We start from the raw sequence: 23,511 nt of genomic DNA on the forward strand, positions 1-23,511 counted from the left end.
TAGATGCATCCCGCCCCACCCCACCCCCCGTGTGCATTTTGAGAACAAGGAAGAATTTCAGGGCAAATGAGATCTATTTGAAATATCAAAGACTTCTGCGACAGTTGAAGAACTACTGTGCGCTGATCACATGAAAAGTAAATAATACTAAATATGAGCAGTAATGTTTAATGGCTAAGTAGTTTGTATTGCAGAGGAGGAGTTTTCAGATGTTCAGAATCCTGATGCATAACCTACTACCCTACAAGCAACTAGCTCACTCGGCAGTATTTTGGAAGACTAATGGCAAGAATGCATAGAAGGCATTTTGCAATAAGGAAAAATTATCAGCAGAAATCTCCCGCTGAATCCCAAGCAATGCATCAGAATCTTAGCATCGAGGAGGAAGAATTTAGGGTTTAATCTTGGAGGGAAATGCCAGGGCATGTTATCATTAAAAGTACTAAGACAGCAGTCAGAGCAGCAAAACATGCTTCTGCAATTATATGGTGGCATGGGTAAATGTCACCGTTCAGCACACAGATAAGGAATAGAAACTGGTCACTAGTGGGAAGAAAGAGAAGGAAGAATAATTCACCACTGAGCCCTGACCCACACAGAGTGAAAGGCTTCTTTGGATTCCAGTAAAGCAAGAAAGAGTGTGTGTGTGTGTGTGTGTATTTGGAAGAATGAAGAAGTATCGACAAAGATTGCACAAGGCTGCAGGTGAAAGGTCAAAGAGATCTTTCCCTTCCCATCCTAAATCAACGCGACATGAAGTGGAATAGCCACAGAGCAAGAGATTACAGTTACAACCTAGCCTATATTTACTCTGCCACTGTTCAGTCCAGATTTGGCAACTTTGCTCCAACTGGCACATAATTATGTTCTTCACCAGCTTGTTTGATACCTGCTCTAACAAGCCAGAAGCCAGAAATAATGCGGCAGCTGGGGGAGTGGTGGATGCTGAGGGTACACCACTCTAAGGAAATGCAAAGAAACAAAAACAGTTTGAAATTATCTAATTAAATGGAACAATTTATTTTTAACATCACAAGCCAGGAAAATGGATATGGGAGGGAAGTATGGGGAACCTCACCCCACCCTTCCCCCCTTTATTGGTCAATTTCTGCCATGGAGGAGAAATCAGATAGTCATTACTGCTTCCCTTGGTTGTCAATCACCCTTTGTATTAATTAGCTAGGGTACATTTTATTTTGAGTGATTTAACAGAATACTCTCTGCACATTTTCCCTTGTAGTTTTGCCAAAAAAGGAAGAAAATAAACTAGAGGGGAAAAGGCCTAGTTTTACTTTTTTAAAAAAAATTCATAAAAGCTCAGAGATGAAAATTTGAGCGGTATATAAAGGTGATGAATGAATGAATGAATGAATGAATGAATGAATAAAATCCAAAGAAGGAGGCTATGAAGGGGACTTCCCGACATAAGCCCTCAATATTATGGCTGAACCTGCAGAAAATAAATCACAACTAATCATATGGGAATAATGCAAGCCTACCTTGCTTCCTGACTTTCTTATTTCACACCACTTTTCCATATAACCAAATGCTTTTTAAAAGCTACAATTTCAAATATTAAAACACACACCCCAAAACACAATACAAAACCAAGCTGGAGCACTGAGGTGTGTGGTAACAAGGTGTGGGGTTATCTTTTTAACGAAAGGCAGTATATAAATGCAAAAATAAAAATAAAAAAATAAAAATAAAAAAAACAATCCTGATGTGATGGCAAAGTTAGAAAAAGGAAACTTTTGTATTCTACACACTCACATTACAATAATCAAGTAATTGCTCATTCAGATTATCTCAGAAGGACACTATGATGGTTAATTGCTTTCTAATTAACTCAGTGTGACCTGTCTGCATCAATAATGTTCTACACAGAAGACTGAGTTAGTATGTTGACATTACAGCCAGATCACAGAGCTTGAAATTCACTCCATGGATGTCTGTCTCTCCCTAAATAGCCAGCGTTTCTCCCAGCAGAAGGTGCCATTTTTACTCATCTGTTACTTCACAGTAGTGCAATTTGTAAACCAACATCTTAACATTCAAGGTGACCACATCAGGAGGCCTGGTCCACTTTATGGATTATACTCCAACACATTTCAAGTGACACCATTTCATCTATGGCATCATATATAAACTGAACTCATCAACTGGTCTCAGCTTCCCTGCACAAGGACAACATATGTACACAAGGTAATGTAGATGTGCACAGCCACTTCCAATGGCATCTATTCTTAATCTTTATGAGTGAAGCAGGTGTTCAGTGAGTGGCTGTTAATTAACTGTACAAACACTACCCTCCCATTTCATTGGATGGAAACAGGGAGTGGTATTTTCATAGTTTATTCAAGATGCAGAAGCTAAGTAGACAGAGAACTATGCTGCTGAATCACAATTATGTCCTATCAAAAAAGGTTGAGAAGAAAGCATCACCTCCCATTTATAACGTGTACGCTGTTTTTCATCCTGCAGCTTACAATATAATTAACACAGTAAAATACAATAAAAACAACATGAATGAAAGTTTAACACACACTAGTCGTAAGAAGGTCGTCCACCTCAATTCATCACAAAGGCATGGTCAAACAGATCACAGAAGTCATCTAAAGGGCAGAGTGGTGAAGCTGAAACGTTTCCATGAAAAATTTCAATTTCTAAAAAATAATAGTTTCATAAAATTCATTAGTAATAACGAAGAGAGGCCAATGCAACATTAGGCAAGCATGGCAATTTCAAGGTTGTAATGAATATTTTTCATTAATTTCTAAATAAAGTTTTTAAAGTCATATATAGCCTGCATCCAATAATGGGAAATGGGAGCAACAGAGTAAGTTTTGATCTGTTTGCTATAACACACACATTATTAATAAAAGAAGAGGCATAAAGTAGTATAGGAACAGCTAGCAAGGATGCTTATTCGCTATAAAATCACATCCCAGGATAGTAAAGGCCATAGAGAAGAAAATCACCATGTAAACTCCAGCTTATTCCCTTTAAGAGGCTCAACCCACATTGACTGAAAGGATGAAATTCAGGAATCTGCCTAAAGTGCACAGGCAATAATACTCGTCAATAACACCATACATAGTGGGAAATCTGGCCTGTAATAATGGGAAAACACATCTAGGGAGAACATCACATGTAAAAAGGGGAACCACTCATTCTTGCTAGATGTTTCCTAGCAACGTATTGCAGTAGATTTCTTAGAAAGGAAGTGCATTGCTGAGCAGTGGTTTGAATACTTGGTATGAGTCAGTGCAAGGGAATGGGGCTTAGACAGCCAAAGCTACAGTTAGGGTGGCTTTTTTTCTTTTCGCTTTGTTTACCCTCTGTATAACATGCCAGAAATGTGTCCAACTGAGTAGATCCTTGTTAGGGAAGTGCATGAAACAGATTTTGCATTCTGTTTTAAGCTCGAAACGAAACACAAATGGCTTAAACTTTTAGTCAAAAACAGCAGTTAAGCCAGCTTTTTTGACAAAACAATTCAAAATGTTTCAAGTATTTTGGCCATAGGGAACAATGGGGAAACTTGAATCACCCCACTGTTCCCCATGGGTAGCTCCTAGGGACACCAAAGTGGGTTGTGTAGTAAGGCACGATCACTGCTACGATTCAACCAACCCACAAAAGAAATGGGAAAGTTGGCAATTTTAACATCTCCCCCAAAGTGGGTTGGGTGAAAGATAGAACCCATCATGCCCTAGCACAGCAGCCACTTTGGTGTCCCTAGGAGCTACTCATGGGAGAACAATGGGGTATTTCAAGTTGCCCCATTGTTCCCTATGGCTGGAACAAGCTGCACTCACAGAGTGTTCACACAAGTTTTGCACTGCAATTTGCAGTGCATTTTGCAACCCTGCCTTGAAAAACACTTCAGAAGCATACAGTAAAAGAGAATCTGTCCCTCCCAACAGAGAACACACATTTCAAACAGTCCAAAAATGGCCAAAAAAGAATCACGGACCCAGAATCCACGGCTAGCCACAGTGCTTGCACTGCTGCAACTTTACTGGTACAAGTTGCTCCCTCATACGCAATTATGACTCCTTACTTCCTAGCACAGCAATAGCTGCCAAAGCAGCCCCCTTAGCAGCAAGCATAGCCATAAGCTCAGCTAAAGCAACTTCAGCCACATTTTGACTGAGTATACCTTGCAATGCAGATTGCAGAGCAGACCAGATCAGTGAGTGAAGCACAAGTTAGTCTCAAGACAAGACATTTATATTATATTTATTTATTTATCTATCAAATTTGCATGCTGCCCCAAACTTCCATCTCTGGGCAGCTCACAACAATATAAAAAGTTAAAACTCAAAAGTTAAAACCTAACAATTTAAAACCACAATTAAATTAAAGAGCTTGGGTGAAAAGGTAAGTCTAAGGACTTTTTAAAAGTTGTCAGAGATGGGGGAGATCTCATGGTGGGAGGGAGTGCATTCCAGAGCCTCAGGGCAGCAAACATCCATCTCTGCGTAGCCACCAGATGAGCTGGTGTCAGCTTCAGACAGACCTCTCTCGATGATATCAGTGGGTGGGTGAGGGGACGCTCATGGTGAAGGGAGATGTTCTCTTAAATACCCAGGGCCTATGCTGTTTAGGGCTTTATAGGTTATAACCAGCACCTTGTATTTTGCCCAGAAACTTATTGGTAGCCAATCTAGCTCTTTTAGTATAGGAATAATATAGTCTCTTTGAGATGGCTCAGAGACCAACCTCTTTGCCACATTCTGTATCAATTGCAGTTTCCTGACTACATACAAAGGCAGCCCCACATAGAGCGCACTACAGTGGTTAAGTCTAGAAGTTACCAGCATATGTACCACTGTTCTGAGGTAGTTCTTTTCAGGAAATGGACGCAGATGGGGTATCAGCTGAAGCAGATAGAATGCACCTCTGGACACCACCTCAACCTGGGATACCAGGGAGAGGTTTGGATCCAGAAGCACTCCCAGACTGCACACCTGTTCCTTCTAGGGAAGTGTGACCACATCCAGAACAGGCAGGTCAAAATCATCTCCCCAGTTCCGACCACAAACAATAAGTACTTGTATCTTATCTGGATTCAGTCTCAGTTTGTTATCCCTCATCCAGCTGTTACCTCCTCCAGGCAGGCATTTAGGGAGGTTATGCTTTCTTCTGATGATGTTGACATGTGTCATCAGCATACTGATAACACCCTGCACCAAATCTCCTGATGATCTCTCCCAGTGGTTTCATGTACTGTAGATGTTAAAAAGCATTGGAGAAGTATGGAGTCTTGGGGTACATGATATAAAAGTTCACATTTAGAAGAACAGTCTCCAAGCAACACCATCTGGAATCTGCCTGAGAGGTAGGAGTGAAACCACTGTAAAGCAGTGCCTCCCACCCGTGTTCCCCAGATGTTGACTACAACTCGCAGAAGCCCCAGCTGCAATGGCTTTTGCTTGGGAATTATGGGAGTTGAAGTCAACAACATCTAGGTATCCCTGTTAGAGGGAACACTGGTCAAGAAATGGTAGGTTGTACCACTCCAAGCAGCTTATCCACGTCCTCAAGAGTCACAAACTGGAATTGAACCAGCTACCACATAAGAAAAGTTGTTGGACACATCTGCATCAGATGCTGCAGTGATTTTGGGATCCAGTTCAGAGTCAGCCTGAATATGAGAAATTTTGTCCACGAAGAATGAATTAAAAACATCACAGCGGGTAAATGATGGTTCTAAATTCTGATTCAGGGAAGGAGGGGTGTATACTAACCCTCTCACAACCCTGAACTCCTCCGCTGGATGTCAGCTTGCGGATGCAATAATGGCAGGAAAAAACTGCTTCTTTGCTGCACGTATTGTCAGAGCATAGGTCTTCAAATGTGCTCTATGACTTAATTTGTCAGATTTGAGTCAAGTTTCTCCACTTGCGCTCCAGTCATCTACCTTGCCGCTTCTGCTCCCATAGATCTTCTGTATACCAAGGGGCCAATTTTGAAGCAGGTCGGAAAGGACACTTAGGAGCAATTGTGTCTACTCCCCTGGATAGCTGACTGTTCCAATTCTCCACTAGGGCATCAACAGGATCACTGCCAGACCCAACACTAAATCCCTCTAAGGCTTCTTGGAATTCTATTGGAGCCAATAACCTTCTTGGGCGGAACATCCTAACAGGCCCCTCACCCCTGCGGAGGTGGGATGTGAGTGTGAGTCCAACTTTAACCAGATGGTGGTCCATCCATGACAATGGGGAGAGCACAGGAGTTCCCACCAACGGAATACCACCCTGATCAGAACAAAAAACCAGATCGAGCACGTGACCAGCACTGTGCATCAGTGCCGAGACCGCCGGGGATAGGCCCATATTTGTCATGGACACTATGACCACTGAAGTCCCCCACCACCACAAGCCTGGGGGACTCCAACGCCAAGCCTGAGACCAAGTCTGTTTAGGGACTCTGCTGGGCAGCGGGGTGATTGGTACACCAACATACAGGTACATGTGTACATGATATGACCAGATACTTTGGCAGGGATCCTGGTAAGGGAGATGTTATTCTTATGGACCACAGCAAAACTCCTCCCTGCCCACGTACCCTCACCTGCTCCTCAACAAAGTACCCTGAAGGGAGAAGCTGGGACCAGACTGGGCCACCAGCCTCCCTCAACCAAGTCTCTGTAATATATGCCAGGTCAGCCCCTTCATCCAGAATCAAATCATAGATGATTTCTGATATATTCTGGACTGACCTGGCATCACAGAGGAGCAAAGTGAAGCTGTTTGGGCAGCTGGCATTATTCCCCGAGGTCAAAGAGTTGGCAGGGCAGCCAGAAAGGAAAACAGCTATTAGATTTCTGATTTCCCTTCCCCTCTAATGGTCTGCTGACCTGCCAACATTACTACTTCTATTCCCCACCACCACTGGAATAGCTGCCCTACAATCAATGGAAACTGCCCGTCTCCCCATCTCTGGACAAACCTAAACACATAGTGGATTGATTTCACCCAAGACTGCACAATAGACGTTCTCTCAACAGCAACTTCAGCTTCTTGTACAATAACATACTATGTCACAGCCCTCAGTCCCACACTGAAGGCCCGGCACCGAAGGCTGGCCCCCTTTGGCAACATAAGAACAGCCCTGCTGGATCAGGCTCAAGGCCCATCTAGTCCAGCATCCTGTTTCGCACAGTGGCCCACCAGATGCCGCTGGAAGCCACAGGCAGGAGTTGAGGGCGTGCCCTCTCTCCTGCCATTGCTCCCCTGCAACTGGTACTCAGAGGCACACCCTTGAGGCTGGAGGTGGCCCACAGCCCTCTGACTAGTAGCCATTGATAGACCTCTCCTCCATGAAGTCATCCAAACCACTCTTAAAGCCATCCAGGCTGTTGGCCATCACCACATCCTGTGGCAGAGAGTTCCACAAGTGGATCACGCATTGTGTGAAAAAGTGCTTCCGTTTGTTGGTCCTAGACCTCCTGGCAATCAATTTCATGGAGTGACCACTGGTTCTAGTGTTGTGTGAGAGAGAAAAGAATCTCTCTCTCTCCACTTTCTCCATGCCATGCATGATTTTATAGACCTCTATCATGTCTCCCCGCAGACATCTTTCTTCTAAACTAAAAAGCCCCAGGTGCTGTAGTCATAAGAAAGGTGCTCTAGGCCCCTGATCATCTTGGTTGCCCTCTTCTGTACCTTCTCCAGTTCAACAATGTCCTTTTTAAGATGTGGTGACCAGAATTGTACGCAGTACTCCAAGTGTGGTCGCACCATAGTTTTGTATAAGGGCATTATAATGTTAGCCGTTTTATTTTCAATCCCCTTCCTAATGATCCCTAGCATGGAATTTGCCTTTTTCACAGCTGCCGCACATTGAATAGACACTTTCAACAAGCTGTCAACCACAACCCCAAGATCCCTTTCCTGGTCCGTCACCGACAGCTCAGATCCTATCAGCATATACTTGAAGTTGGGGTTTTTCGTCCCAATGTGCATCACTTTACACTTGCTAACATTGAACCGCATTTGCCATTTTGTCGCCCACTCCCCCAGTTTGGAGAGATCCTTTTGGAGCTGCTCACAATCCGTTTTGGATTTCACTACCCGGAAGAGTTTGGTATCATCTGCAAATTTGGCCACATCGCTGCTTACCCCTGCTTCTAGATCATTTATGAATAAATTAAAAAGCACCGGTCCCAGTACAGAGCCCTGGGGGACCCCACCTCTTACTTCCCTCCATTGTGAAAACTCTCCATTTATACTTACCCTCTGTTTTCTGTCTTTCAACCAGTTAGCAATCCACACATGTACTTGTCCCTTTATTCCATGACAGCTAAGTTTCCTCAGGAGTCTTTGATGAGGAACTTTGTCAAAAGCTTTTTGGAAGTCCAGGTAGACTATGTCAACTGGATCACCTTTATCCACATACTTGTTGACACTCTCAAAGAAGTCCAAAAGGTTGGTGAGGCAAGATTTACCTTTGCGGAAGCCATGCTGGCTCACTCCCAGCAGGGCCTGTTCTTCTAGGTGCTTTACAATTTTATCCTTGAGGGTGCTTTCCATCAATTTGCCTGGAACGGACGTTAGGCTAACCGGCCTGTAATTTCCCGGATCGCCCCTGGATCCCTTTTTGAAAATCGGTGTTACATTTGCTACTCTCCAGTCCTCTGGTACAGAGCCCAATTTCAGGGATAAGTTAAATATTTTAGCAAGGAGGTCGGCAATTTCACATTTGAGTTCTTTGAGGACTCTTGGATGGATGCCATCCGGCCCTGGTGATTTGTTAGCTTTCAGTTTTTCCAGACAGTTTAGAACATCATCCCTTGTCACTTCTATCAGACTCAGCTCTCTAGCCTCCATCCCTAAAAAGCCTGGTTCAGGAACAGGTATATGCTCAGTATCCTCTGCTGTGAAGACAGACGCAAAGAACTCATTCAGTTTCTCTGCAACCTCCATATCCTCCTTAATAATCCCTTTCACTCCCTCATTGTCTAATGGCCCAACCGCCTCCCTGGCAGGTTTCCTGGCAGCTACCTGCTGGTCATCTGCTTACTGCCGTCTGCACTGCCAGCATTCCCTCCGTTCTTATAAGCACCCAGAAACTCTGGGTGATGTAGTTAGTGCCCACAGATGGAAGTTATAGGGCAATCATTTGGATTACTGTAATGTGCTCTACCCAGGGTTGCCTTTGAAAACCATTCGGTAGCTTCAACTAGTCCAGAATACAGTGGCCCACCTCCAATGGATGGCCGTAGATTTCATAGTGCCACACTTCTCTTAAGGTCACTGCACTGGTTTGCCTGTTCACTTCTGGGTCTAAATGAAGGTGCTGGTTCTCACCTACAAACCCCTTATGGGATTAGCACCTGTATATCTCTGGGATTGCTTCTGTCAGCCAGTTGTATCCCATCCTGTGAGGTCTTCTCAGCTGGTCCTCCTTAGTGTCCTGGGCCCTGGTGTAGTGCGTGGTACTTTGGCCCATAGGAGGGCCTTCTCTGTGGCCGCCCCTCTTCTTTGGAACACTCTTCCTCCCCAGACACACCTGTTTTGCCAGGCGTTCGCCCTTTAATATTTTTATATTTTATTATTATTATTATTATTATTATTATTATTATTATTATTATTAACAACATAGTCAGACAGGTATTATTGACTGGTTTGTTTTATCCAGACATCGAGTCCTTCCCAAGGACCTGGGATGGCTGAATTTTATTATCAATGTTGTTGCTGTTATTATAGATATCATTGCAGAATATAGGTTGTTCCCAGTAAAGTTGCTTTTTGTAATTGGCTGATGGTGATTTCTGTGGCCCCTATGGTGTTGAGGTGCTCTTCAAATTGTTTTGGAATTGCACCTGGGGTGCCAATTACTACTGGGATTATTTTGATCTTCTTCTGCCACAGCCTTTCAATTTCAATTTGTAGATCTTTGTATTGCTATGTCATTTATTTTGACTTGTTTTTCTTTCTTCTCGATTACAGTTATGTCTGGTGTATTGTGTGGCAGATGTTTGTCTGTTTGTAGTCAGAAGTCCCATAATATTTTTGCATCTTCATTTTTGACAACTTTTTCAATTTTATGGTCCCACCAATTTTTGGCTACTGGTAGCTTGTATTTTTTGCAGATGTTCCAGTGTATCATCCCTGCTACCTAGTCATGCATTATTATCATCATCATTATTATTAAATTGATTGTTAGTATTTCTGTTGTTCACCGCCTAGGGTCTTTGGAGGAGGCAGTAAATAATAAGTTTCAATAAATAAATAAATCAGAAGAAGGAAGGCGACATGCTAACGGAAACAGCAAAACAGCAGAACAACAGCTGAGCAAAGCCAGTCTTCAAGCTATCCAAGCCTGGCTAGAGGGGAGGGAGGCAGTAATAAATCTTCTGGCTGAGGCCAAGGAGATAAGCTGGCAAAATCTTCTCGAGGCCACTCCCAGTATCACAGCAATCACCAAGAAATATTACATACCCACACAGCTGCCACTGTCCATTTACTGCCACAACACTATCTCACAAACAAAACAAACTACAACTCAAGGAAGGCAAGTACCCAAGTTCTGCCTTTGTCAACCTGAGATCTAGCAAAACCAGATAGATATAGCAGCAATAACACAGCAGATTTGAACCGACCTGGCCCAGCTTTGGGTTCAGATAAACCAGATCCAATCCGGCCATCCAACCAGGCCAAACTAGTTCGCAAGTATAACTGTAAAGGGGAATCCAACGAGGATTCCTCTTTACAAGTAAAAGGGAGTTCCTTAACATAAGGTAGAGGGAAGGGCATTTGTACATTTTATTTCAAGCCTGCGACAGCGAGTCTTCAGAGGCGGGGGCGGAAGCTCCTCCAAGCCCCCTGCCGGCCTTCCAAATGACAGACCAGGCCGGCTACAGCCTGGGTCTCCAATGCACTGCCCCGGGCCATGCACAGAGGCCATTTGTGTCACCACGCAAATCATGTCTGTGCATGTGTGGTCATGAAAATGGCCTCCACATGTGCACATAGGGATGAACGAGACCGCAGGTGGCCTGGTGTGTCATTTGGGAGGCCGGCAGGGGGCTTGGACAAGCCTGTCTCTAGAGAGTTGCTGCCGCAGGCTTGAAATAAAAAGGTACAAGGGCCCTTTCGCTCAAGCTCAAAACAGCCCATTTTGTGTCAAAATGTTTCAATACTGAAACGTTCTGTACATCCCCAACACTGTTCCCTCTAAGGCATGCACATGTGCGCTCTCTCAAATATTTTCTGATGTCTCCTCAGTTAATTTTAGATCCCACTCAAGTTGAATCAGAAAGGCCCTACTCTGAATGGACGTGTGCGCACACTGCCTTGATACTGCTACCCAGTACAAAACTCATTCCGCACACAGATGAAAAAAATGAGGGAACACTGATCCCCAACCCTTGTAGCAAAATTAGGTCTTCCTCTTCTCTTCCTCCCATTATTAGAAATTCAGCCAGCACTGCCAGAGTCTTTCAGTTGTGACCTGCTAATGTTCCGCAGAGAAAGCCTTCAACAGCTCCTGTGGTGAGAAGTCTAGCAGACAACAGGGTCCTTTTTACCACAATTCCAAATAAAATATAGTCAACAATAAAACATTTAAAACTCTTCAATACACATGCTTTTCACAAGTAACCAGGACCGCATCTGCCCCTACTAATCCTGCCCCTAATAATCAGTTACCAATTACTGATCTATCACCTAATGGCACAGCAGGGAAATGACTTGACTAGCAAGCCAGAAGCTGAAGGTTCAAATCCCCGCTGGTATGTTTCCCAGACTATGGCAAACACCTATATCTGTTAGCAGCGATATAGGAAGATGCTCATACTGCATGGGAGATGGCAATGGCAAACCCCTCCTGTATTCTACCAAAGACAGCCACAAGGCTCTGTGTTTGCCTGGAGTCGACAACGACTCAACAGCACACTTTACTTTACCCCATCACATTGAATCGTATTTGCCATTTAAAATGGCAGAGTGATCAGTCCGCCAACAAGAGTCCGTAAGTCAGTGTTCCCTCTAATAGGAAATTCCAGATGTTGTTGACTACAACTCCCACAATTCCTAGCCAAAGGCCATCACAGCTGGGGATGCTGGGAATTGTAGTCAACATCTGGAATTCCCTGTTAGATGGAATGCTGCCATCAATGACAGAGCTAGAGATGATGGATCTGATTACTGGCTTAGGGTGCCAGTGCTTAGAGTGAGTCCCTTTAACCAGCTGGGCATGGGAGAGGAGTCAATCATTATACTATAATGAGAGGGACATACTGGTAGGCCTTCTGCTCTAATCAAATAATTTACCTGGAATTTGTGAAAGAAGTGGGAAAGAAGAGACAAAAGAAGGAACAGGAGGAAAGTCATGAAATCTGCTTCTATCTTATATCAGTATAAATATCCATATTCAGTTTGAGGAGAACTGAATCACCCTGGTGGGAAGTCAGTTGAGACAAGCTGACAAGAGGCAAGTGGAATAGAAAGGTGAAGCTGGATGCTGTCTGCATAAAAATGATACCTAAAGCATGAGGGAGATTACCTAGATGACAGGAGGAGGAGAAAAGGACTTAATACGGTATGCTGGGGAAACTTACTGAGACAGAAAAGGAAGAACAAGTCAGTGAGAGAAACAATAAGACAGAGTTTGAGAAAATGGAGTATCGCCAGTATTGAAAATTGTAGATCAATCTAAGAGGATGTTGGAGAAAGTCTTCATTTTTAGCTAAAGATTGAAAATGTCGTTCCAGTAGAATAAATGGGATGAAAATGAGGCCAAAGAGTGTCAAAATAGAACAGGGATATTGATGCAGCATAAATATTTCTGAAATAAATAAGTATAACCAGCCCCTCTCCCCCACTTTCTGCCCCAGTCTCTGCTTCTGGGCCCAGCCACCAATCCACCCCACTGCCATTTCTGCCCCCCCCTTCTTTCCCCCATCCTGGGCTTTGCCTCCGCAGCCAGGCCAGGCCCGCCACCTCTGGACTCCACTGCCAGGCCGCTGCCGCAGCAACCAATCCTCCTGGGTGTGCCTCAGCCAATCAGATGCATCCGCCACCCAGCTGGACTCTGGGACACACATTCCAAGGCACACCCAGGAGAATTAATATACAGTAATAGATCCCACCAGAAGAGTGGCAATAGTTTTGCAAAATAAACAAGATTTCAGAAGAGAGGGGACTATGAAAGAAAGTTGAAGAAGAGCAAGAAACCAATGTGGATTTGCAGGAAAAGACTGGAGAAGAGTGGATGACTACAAATATAAAAGCTATAGAAAACATGCAACAGACTGTGCTTCAAATGGCATTAATAGTTTTCCTACTAGGTTCATTGGAGACACTTCACAAAATGAGCACATGAGTCACTTAGTAACTGAACAGAGCATTGATGGGACACCTTTTTGTATGGAAGATTATTAGAACTGCATCTGGGGACCCACATTTGAGGACCCCTCAGAGCACAGGCCTGGCAATTTGGCATACAGTTCCCAAGAATGACCACCAGCAGCCCTTCACATCCTTCTGTTGCATGGATCAGTTCAGCCTGCAGCCATGCACAGATCTACCTGCAACCCCTCTGCTGTTTCCATGATCATAACAATACACTTTTTAGCAGCTGCAGACTGTGGGAATTTTTAGGGGGCAGCTGTAGATGGTTCCATTACCAGGTCCAATTACCAGCAAGCTTCTCTCAAAATTCACACTACTTATATGGCCGATATGTAAACCCACTGTCATGTGACCAACTTTTATTGTTAAGAGAGAAAGTCCAGAAGTATCACCAAGGAATGTTCTGTTCAGCAGAAGTACTTACTTCCTCCAATATCTCAAGAGCCAGAAGTTTAGAATTTGTCAACATCATGCTTAATAAAATACAGAATTTATTTGGATTGCTAAGATAATTAAAGACTATTATTTCAATGTTTAAATTAAATAGATACATTGAATGGAAGGGGAAGACAAGGAAATGAACATTTTTGTTAGCCTACTTTTCTCATGGAAAACCTTGGAGGGGGTTCAAGCCACCCAACAACTTTGCAGTGCCTGGACTGATTTGGACCAAATTCAGTACAGATGTAGTTATACATAAGGATACCTCAGTGGCATATTTTGTGATGTCATCCACCCAATTCAAGATGGCAGAAACATGAATGTTTAAAGTGGAAGTGGGCTAACTTGTGAACAGCCTAACTGATCTGCACCAAAAGTGGTATACAGGTTAAGATTACAGAGGATATTAAACCTTGATATCCCATAAATGAATTACAGAACCCTTTTCAAGATAGTGGCTCTGTTTACGTGCGTGTGTTCCCCTTAACAATTTTGAAATGCCTGAACCAATTGGATCAAATTTAGTACAGTTGCAATGCCGCACAGGAACACTGACCCTGTGTTTTATGATGTCATCACATTGCCATCCTCTACCTATGTGTGGTGCACCCTGATCTTTCAGATGAGGCTGTGGCAACTACAGTTTTTCTGTACCCTGCATATTACATTTGGTGTTTAACAAAAAGTGCATGAATTTGAAGCTGGTAATCATAGATTTGAATTAAAGTGAAAGGAAAATAAGCAGATTAGTTCTTACCAGAACTTCTTGTTACAATATAGATAAGTTACTATCTGAAACTGAAGTAAGATAAGTGATACAGATGGGGCAAATTGAAGTATTAATAGTACAGGATCGTTTATTCATTTATTCTCTCTCTCTCTCTCTCTCTCTCTCTCACACACACACACACACACACACACACACACACACACACGGAGAGAGATCAAGAGATCAGGAAGTTACTTCATTACATTGTTTTCTGCAGAAACTGGCAGCATCAAACCACACTACCCAAAGCATATCCTGTCCCCATCCTGTCACAGTCAAGTTATCAGGGGCGTAGGTGTCCTCATCTGTAGACTCTGGAACACAGTGATAGCATTTCACAAGAGGCGTAAATGCAACACAATTATCTCAATGCTTACTACAGTAAGGGGAGCAACCCTTATGGGACAGGTTAATGTTCAAAATACAGGAAATTTACCCTGAATAAAGATAAGAAGCAATATACACGATTTAAGTAGAAAACCTACAATATACTACTCCTTAAGGAAGGCTCAGCATAAAGGTTCCATTTCAATGATACATGACACCAAGACTAAATAAAATACATAGTTGACACTTTCAAGTGCTGGAAATGAAGTGCTGATAAAGCAGATCTTTATCATGTTAGGTGCCTCTTTGCCAGAGAGTGCACTTTTATTGGCAGCAAGCAATTCATATAATATATGATTTGGTAGGTCTAAGACTCAGACATGAAGGCTGTTCGCACAACTGCTTGGGCTGGGGAAAGAGAATCCTACCTTCCATTCCCCATAAAATCTGCTACCCTTCAGGGTGTTGCCACTTGCACACCTACATGGCAACATTCACCCAATGTGAGACTGGAAGAAGGAAGTCCTCCCACAATGCACCATGCGGGTAGTGGAGAGGCAGCCTGCTACAATGCAGCAGGGCTCCTCTCTCTGGCCATGCTGCAGTCGGGGGCTATATGGGCCTCTTCTCAGTCCGACTTCACTTTTTAAACAGGTAGCAGATCTGGCCTACCCAGGGCTGCAGCTGCTGGGTCAGACCTCCCGGTCTCCCAGACAACACAGGTTGCTTGGGTAGGAGAGATTTTACCCAAGCAGCCCATGTCATGTGAATGACCTTATGCTGTTTTAACAATCATACCAAACTTTTAAAAGATGGTACTTTTAGGACTCGCAGCTTGTTAACGTTAGCTAACTTGCATTACTAAAGTTACAGTGGCCCAATACTGGAAAAAGGCCTTTCTTCAAACAAAGAAAGAGCAGCTATTACACATACTAGGACAAACATAGATAAATTGTCAGACTGGTTTTTCAAAGAACAGATTAATAATCCTGATTTTCTTATGATGGTGTGATTCTATCTCACATTGCAACCAAAAAGACATACAGGTGAAACTCGGAAAATTAGAATATTGTGCAAAAGTCCATTAATTTCAGTAATGCAAATTAAAAGGTGAAACTGATATATGAGACAGACACATTACATGCAAAGCGAGGTAAGTCAAGCCTTAATTTGTTATAATTGTGATGATCATGGCGTACAGCTCATGAAAACCCCAAATCCACAATCCCAGAAAATTAGAATATTACATGGAACCAAGAAGACAAGGATTGGAGAATAGAACAATATCGGACCTCCGAAAAGTATAAGCATGCATATGTATTCAGTACTTGGTTTGGGCCTCTTTTGCAGCAATTACTGCCTCAATGCGACGTGGCATGGATGCTATCAGCCTGTGGCACTGATGAGGTGTTATGGAAGACCAGGATGCTTCATTAGCGGCCTTCAGCAATTCTGCATTGTTTGGTCTCATGTCTCTCATCCTTCTCTTGGCAATGCCCCATAGATTCTCTATAGGGTCAGGTCAGGCGAGTTTGCTGGCCAATCAAGCACAGTACACTGTATACTTTTCGGAGGTCCGATATTGTTCTATTCTACAATCCTTGTCTTCTTGGTTCCATGTAATATTCTAATTTTCTGAGATTGTGGATTTGGGGTTTTCATGAGCTGTACGCCATGATCATCACAATTATAACAAATTAAGGCTTGACTTATCTCGCTTTGCATGTAATGCGTCTGTCTCATATATCAGTTTCACCTTTTAATTTGCATTACTGAAATTAATGGACTTTTGCACGATATTCTAATTTTCCGAGTTTTACCTGTATCTACTAGACTGGAATTTTCTGTATTTGTAATTTTAAAAACATGCATACAAGGAGGCTGCTTCACTGGAAACAAACGCTTATGGTGTGTCATCTAGCTGCCATATTTTATTCTTGCTTCATTGTTTTAAAATGAATTCAGTCTCAACAGATTATCATCAATTTGGGCCTGCAAATTACCATCATTTTGCTTTGAGTACGGGTGCCTGTAAAACTATCACACAAGCAAAATTCAAACGTTATGCGTGTCAGTTGCTCCCCAGTATCACTGAACTGCTCAATACACAGTTCACCTGCACAATACATCCAAACACAGCATCTCTCCATTTGTATAACTGTCAGGCGATCATCATCAACTTACATTTCAAGGATTGTCTTTGCAATGAAAGAAGGTGGAAGAGGTGGGTTGTAGCCACACTGTAACATTACAGTACACGGCAAGCTTCAGGGATCCTCCAGTGGCTTATCCTTTCACTGCTACTAAGATAAGATATACATGGTTGCAGGGCCTGAACCTTTCTGCAGTTACTGAAATGGTTTAGAACGGAATCAATATACATGCATTGCTTGGTTAACTTTCATTTCAGTTATTAAGATGTTCTTTTCCACTAAGAGTTCCACTGTTAGATACATACCAGAAAATTTCTCCTATCTGCGCATCTTGCAAAGCCACCACTTTGACTCTCATGCATATCTGCAAGCTAACCCAAAAAAACATGTTTCCCATTCACAACACATTATAGAGAGATAACAAATCTCTTTTAAAGAGTTGCCAACATGTTTGTGTTTTTTCAAGTTACTTGCTCTGAGCCAATCATGTTAGTATTATTCAACTGATAAAAAGAGAAATCTATTCAAGTGTTCTATGTGGTAATAAGGTGCAACAATTAAACTGTTTCACCAGTTTACATTCATTTACTCGGTCTGCACTCCAGTTTGTGAGACACAGGTGTGGGGAGGATGGTAAAGGATGAAGCCAAAATTCATCATTCTAGCCTAGAGAAATTAGAATCTTAAAGGAAACTTTTCAACTTTCTATAAGGTAGGGCACTGCTAATTTTCAAAAACTCTGTGCAAGCAGTCCAGATTTCTCACTTGAAAAGCACTGAATTCAGAGCTTATCCACTAACTATCTACTAAAAAAATAACTTTGCATGTGTGTTGAGCTAGCTGTTAGTTTGAATGTATTTCAAAGCAAGTCAGGCAGATGAATAGGAAAAATAGAGCATGCCCAGAATCCCATTATGGATGGCCAAATTTTTCCCCTCTCCCAATTTTCTGCTGGGTACCCTGAAATTAATCCAGATTAATTTTTGGTCAGCCACTAAACCAGGTCTTGACAAGTTCCAGGTGCCAGGGAACCAATGGCGCCTAGAAATTCAACGGTGGTGCCTAGACTCATCTTTGTCTCAGGCAGCCCTGTTAATGTTCTAAGTATACTACTTGTAAAAGGAACAAAGAGAAGTCAATTTACCCTTCCCCTAGCATGTCTGTTTCCAAGTCCGATAATTTTGTCAAGTGTCTGTTGGCTGGATCCTACATACAAAGGAAATTTGTCAAGGCCTGAAGGTTTGTGCCCTAGTGCATTACTGATATTTTGGAGTATGGCCAGGACCTTCCGAAATTCAAGCCTACCAGATGTGGACTGAGCTCTCCCTCTTGCTACCTAATGAACCTTGGGAAGGGGCACAATGGAACCGAGAGGTCTCAGAGTCTCCTATGTTTCTCTGCATCTATAAGGCCCTCCCTACCATCCAGTGTTGCCAGATCTATAAAAAACATTGTGTGTGAGAGAATTCAACATCTCAGAGTACAAGACCGCCTGCACTTTCACCCTGTTGCATCCCACCCCTGCTGACAAGCTGGTTCATGTAGTACATTTTTCCTTGCTTCTTCCTGAGACCAAGCACACACGCTTCCTTCCTGTTGGGGAGGTGGTAGAGCACTCTCCTAATCTTCATGTCTTTCATTGGGAGTGGAGGGAAGAAATATTTGGATATGTTCTTGAAACAAAGCAAGATGTGGGTGGCAGCTCCTCTTCCCCCTTTTGCCCAACCCCTAGGAGAGCAGGGAAGTTACCTGTATGCATGCAGCCTATTGCTTTGTGATGCCAGCGGTGACTATATTAGCAGGCAGCCCAGCAACAGAGTGTACAAGGACTACTACAAGGACTACTATGAGCAACCCGTGTCTGATTTCACCTTTCCACACATGGTACTCCCGCAGATGATACTTTAAGCATGTGATTAGCCCTTGCCTGCTTTGGTGTTCAGTGCAAAAAACCAAAAAATAGCAGCTGAGTGGCAGTAAGTTCAGAATTGTGGCTGGGGCAAAAGCTTTAAAGCCCCCTCTCTTGTGTGAAAATCCAATCCAGATCCCACTCACCTACACAGCTGCTTGTTACAAAACGAAGACACGCATGCAAGGGGTGCTTAAAAGGCCCTTAGTAAGTCTTACAACAACCTCGTAAGGTAGGTCAGTATTCTCTCCACATTATAGGTGAGGAGACAAGCTGTGAAAATAGTGCTCTGCCCAAGTCATGCAGAAGTTAGATTTAAAACAAGGGCATCTGGATGCAGAGCCTATTATTATAAAACTAGTACTGATGAAAGAACTATCTATTTGAACGGTAGGTAGTTCAAAGTTACATTTGGCTCAAACAAAGGCTATTCAATTTAGCTGCAATCCACATAGGCTGCTTAAGTCCCACTAACATGATGCAAATAACAATAATCCAAGATTGTGTTGTTTAAATGTGATGTAAAATAGATAGCTTTTAGGATTTAGATAGGGATGTGCAAACCAGCTCAAACTTGAGCAGGTCCAACGTCGAACTGGCTCAGTTCAGCTCGAGGTCAAGCTGAACCTCCCACTTGTGGGGCTTCGGCTTGGGGCCAGTTCATGCGTTCTAGAGGTTTTTAAAAAAAATCTAACTTACCGCCACGAGTTCAGCAGCCTCGGGCAGGGGGTAGGGTGCTGCAGTGGTGGTGTGTCTCTGGTGCTCCCCCCTCCCCCTGCTGGTGTCCCCCCCCCCGGTCTTCTAAGAGCCATTTCAGCCCATTTCAGCCCAAGCGGTGGCAGGCCACCTCCACCTCAGAAAGGGCAGAAGGCCCTGAAATGAGCTAAAATGGCCCTTAAAAGATTGGGTGAGGGGGAGTCGGCCGGGGGGGGGGGGAGAACCGGTGAGACTCCCTGAAACAGAACTCCCAAGGCCGCCAAACCCACAGCAATAAGTTAAAAAATTTCCCCACTCGAGCCAGGCTCACCGTGCTCAAAATCAGACTGGACCCAGTTCGGCTTGAGTCCAGTTCAATTCAAGCGAAACGAGGTTTTCTGGTTTTATGCACATCCCTAGATTTAGACTTCTCTGTGTTGGAGGCGTTTAAGGTTTTCTAATCTGCAAGAGAATGGCATGTTCAAGAGTCTGGAGGCTCTAGAATAAAGGTCTCAAAATGATAATCCGTCGCTGCCACCCTCACCTTGTTATTCAGAGAGCTGAAACCACTCTAAGGCAACAGGTTGAGATGTCTCTATACCATGTCCCACCACCAAGAACATCGCTGGCACACCTTGGGGCCTCGAGGCCTCTAAACCTGCATTACTCCCATTGGCCCTGAAGCATCTGTGTATACAGGACAGAACACTGCAATTTAAAAGTTATTTTTAAAAGATAAACAATTTTGAAACATTTATATACTCCTTTCCCAAAAATAAAGTGTTCCACTAAGCAACTTACAAAAACTAAGATTAGGGCTTAATTTTTCAGTTTATAGCTGACAGGAAATATCTAACACACAAATCATGGCATGAGGGCTTATCCTCACCCATACGTAGGCTGTGGTTGGTTTGTTTTTAGTGTCTGCTGAAATAAAGCTTGCACAGACAAGACAAGCAGTCCTTAAATACAGTAACATGCACCATTAACTCTGATAAGAAGCATTTTCATGACCGAGCACCTCAGCAATTAGCAACAGTAGTTACCTAATGGCGCAGCATGGAAATGACTTGACTAGCAAGCCAGAGGTTGCCAGTTCAAATCCCCACTGGTATGTTTCCCAGACTATTGGAAACACCTATATCGGGCAGCAGCAATATAGGAAGATGCTGAAAGGTGGCATCATCTCATACTGCGCAGGAGATGGCAATGGTAAACCCCTCCTGTATTCTACTAAAGACAACCACAGGGCTCTGTAGTCGCTAGGAGTTGGCATCGACTCGATGGCACACTTTACTTTAGTAGTAACACCAGCAGTGCATGGAACAGTTCTTTCATGACCAGTAGGTGTTCATGTACCAAGAGGAGTAAAGGTTATGCCAACTCAACAAGGTTTAGCTCACTTATGATAACTAACCTATAAAGCTGCTTTACACCACCTATCTATTTAGTTCAGTTTTGTCTTTCCCAGCCTCACCTAGAGAAGCCAGGAACTGCATCTGGGACCTTCCAGAACCCAAAGGATATGCTCCACCACTGCACCATTGCCTCTCCCCAAACAAAAGACACTTCTTCCCCTGCTCAAAAGTCATTGGTCAGTGGACCTTCTGAGAAGACAAAGGGGTGCCAATTCAGAAGTGACCAGTGTTCTCTCTAATTTTTTTCACCTGTGTGTAGAATGAGTTTTGTTCTGGGCGGGAGTATCAAGGCAGTGTGTGCATACATGAATTCAGAATGGAGTTTGATCTAAAATTAACTGAGCAGACATTTAAAAAAAAACTTGTGAGTGCAGGCATGTGTGCACGCCTTACAGGGAACACTGGAAGCGACACAAGAAGTAAAGGAAGGAAAACAGAAAATGTATCTGGATACAGTAATCCCTCGACCTACGAACTACTCAACTTACCTTTTTTTCGAGTTACGAGCGACAAAAAAGACCGGAAGTAGTTGCCGGTTTAGAATCAGCTTACTCGACCTACGAATGTTTAGATGCGGCTTCCTCGAATTACGAGTGTTTTGAGACTTCCGTGGTGCGCTCCTCGACTTACGAAAATTTCGACCTCCGAACGTGCGTTCGGAATGGATTATTTACGTAAGTCGAGGGACCACTGTATTAGTCTTTAGAGGGGACCACTAGTGCCTCACACTAGAGCCTAGTGTGAGGGCAACAATTTGGAGGACAACCCCCCTTACAAAAGTTCTAAAACCCGAACAAATGCACTGGGAGGAGGACATGCTCATTCACATTCTTAACTGCGTGTGGGCAGGGCCGGCTTATACATATTGTCTGAACTGGCCATACACATGCTTTCTCATTATTATTTATTTTATTTTATTGATATACGACCTGACTCCAAAGGCTCTAGGTGGTTCACAAAAATAAATTATGACAATGTTGCTTTGGCTGCAATCTTAAGATGCCAATGAACACAGTGGGACTTCTGCATGAACATGCAAATGGTTTGTTGTTAATAGCTGTAACAAAAGAGTAAATATGGTACATCCGCTTCCAATCCAATACCTTAATGAGTAGGGTCTACTCATACATCAGCACTGACCAGGTCACACAAAACCAAGGGGATGATTCACGTAAGCTTCAGCACTTGAAAGACCCATGGATGCTAACTGGCAACTTCACCTATTTTGGTCATTCACAAAAATCCATGGGCCTTAAAAGTGCTTTGCCTAGTTTGTGCCCAATGTCATTAAGATAATAAATATATTGTGGTGTGGGGTTTTCTCCCCCTCACCCCCGCAGGGGGGCAATCCCACATCAAAAGGGCCCAGGGCAGAACCAGGTGGCACGTGGCAAGAGAAGCAGCACCAGACAGCGATTCAAACAAAATAAAGTTTTTATTCCTTTCAATGAGGTTAGTGGTTGCCTTACTCAAGTAAGGGGCTGGTGGGACCCCAACTTTCTCTTTGGTCAAGTCCCCACTACTTCCTGAGTTCGTTTCTGCTCACCTCACTTAAGATGTTATTGGGACTGCCTCTGGCCACGCCTTCTGTCAACTGTGCACTCTCTTCCACCTCCTTGTAGCCTGCTAGCAATCTCCTGCAGTACGTATCCAACATACTCTGCTTCCGCCTCATCAATGATCTATTGGGACCAGTGCTTTTTAATTTATTCACAAATCAAAAAGCACCACTCTCAATACAGACCCTTGGCAGATCTCACATTTTTCCTTCTCTCCATTGTGAAAGTTGTTCATTTATTGCCATCTTCCATTTCCTGTCCTTGAACTAGTTAACAATCCATAAGCAGACCTGTCCCTTTATGCATACAAGTCCTGGGGAAACTGATAACCCTCACAGGGAAGGGCCACGGCTCAGCAGCAGAACACACATTTAACATGCAGAACCTCTCAGGTTAAATTCCTAGGAGCAGCAGCTAAAAACAGATCAGGTAACAGCTGATGGGACAGGAAAAACATCTTTCTGAGAACTTAGAAAGCTGATGTCTGAGCAGACAATACTTTGGACGGATGACTCAGTACAAGTGTCATATGTTCATAATCTTGACAAGAGAGATAAATGGGAGCAGGGGAGTCAAAAGAAGGCATTAATATCCAGGCAGGAAATAATCAATCTGAGCATGACCCTTAGGCACACTTGGAAATAAGTTCCATTTAAAGAGAGATAATTTTTCCAAATAACTAAGTTTGGGCTGTAGTATTCTCAGAGTGACACATTGTGGATTGGATAAAAAGAGTCCACCAAATCTGAAAAAATATTTTGCTCCTGTATGCACTAGTAGGTGATGATTCCAGAGCTTAGCCCTTTCAACAAAAGCATCTGTCCACATCTACCACTGTTTAGGAACATTAGAGCTTGCTGATAAAATGG

General features: G+C 43.3%; 1 protein-coding gene across 3 annotated transcripts in view; it reads right to left on the minus strand.

Moving 5' to 3' along the window:
* Positions 1-23,511, minus strand: part of STK10 (serine/threonine kinase 10) — a 112,519-nt gene that overhangs the window by 82,543 nt on the left and 6,465 nt on the right. The window contains exon 2 of one of the 3 annotated variants that reach the window (XM_053290537.1): positions 2,547-2,666. The exons of the other annotated variants lie outside the window; for them this stretch is intronic. The gene's annotated coding sequence lies outside the window, so the exon portion shown is untranslated. The remainder of the gene's footprint in view (positions 1-2,546; positions 2,667-23,511) is intronic. 3 annotated transcript variants of the gene reach the window in all.

Source organism: Hemicordylus capensis, chromosome 2 (genome assembly GCF_027244095.1).
Source record: "Hemicordylus capensis ecotype Gifberg chromosome 2, rHemCap1.1.pri, whole genome shotgun sequence".
Lineage (NCBI taxonomy): Eukaryota > Metazoa > Chordata > Lepidosauria > Squamata > Cordylidae > Hemicordylus > Hemicordylus capensis.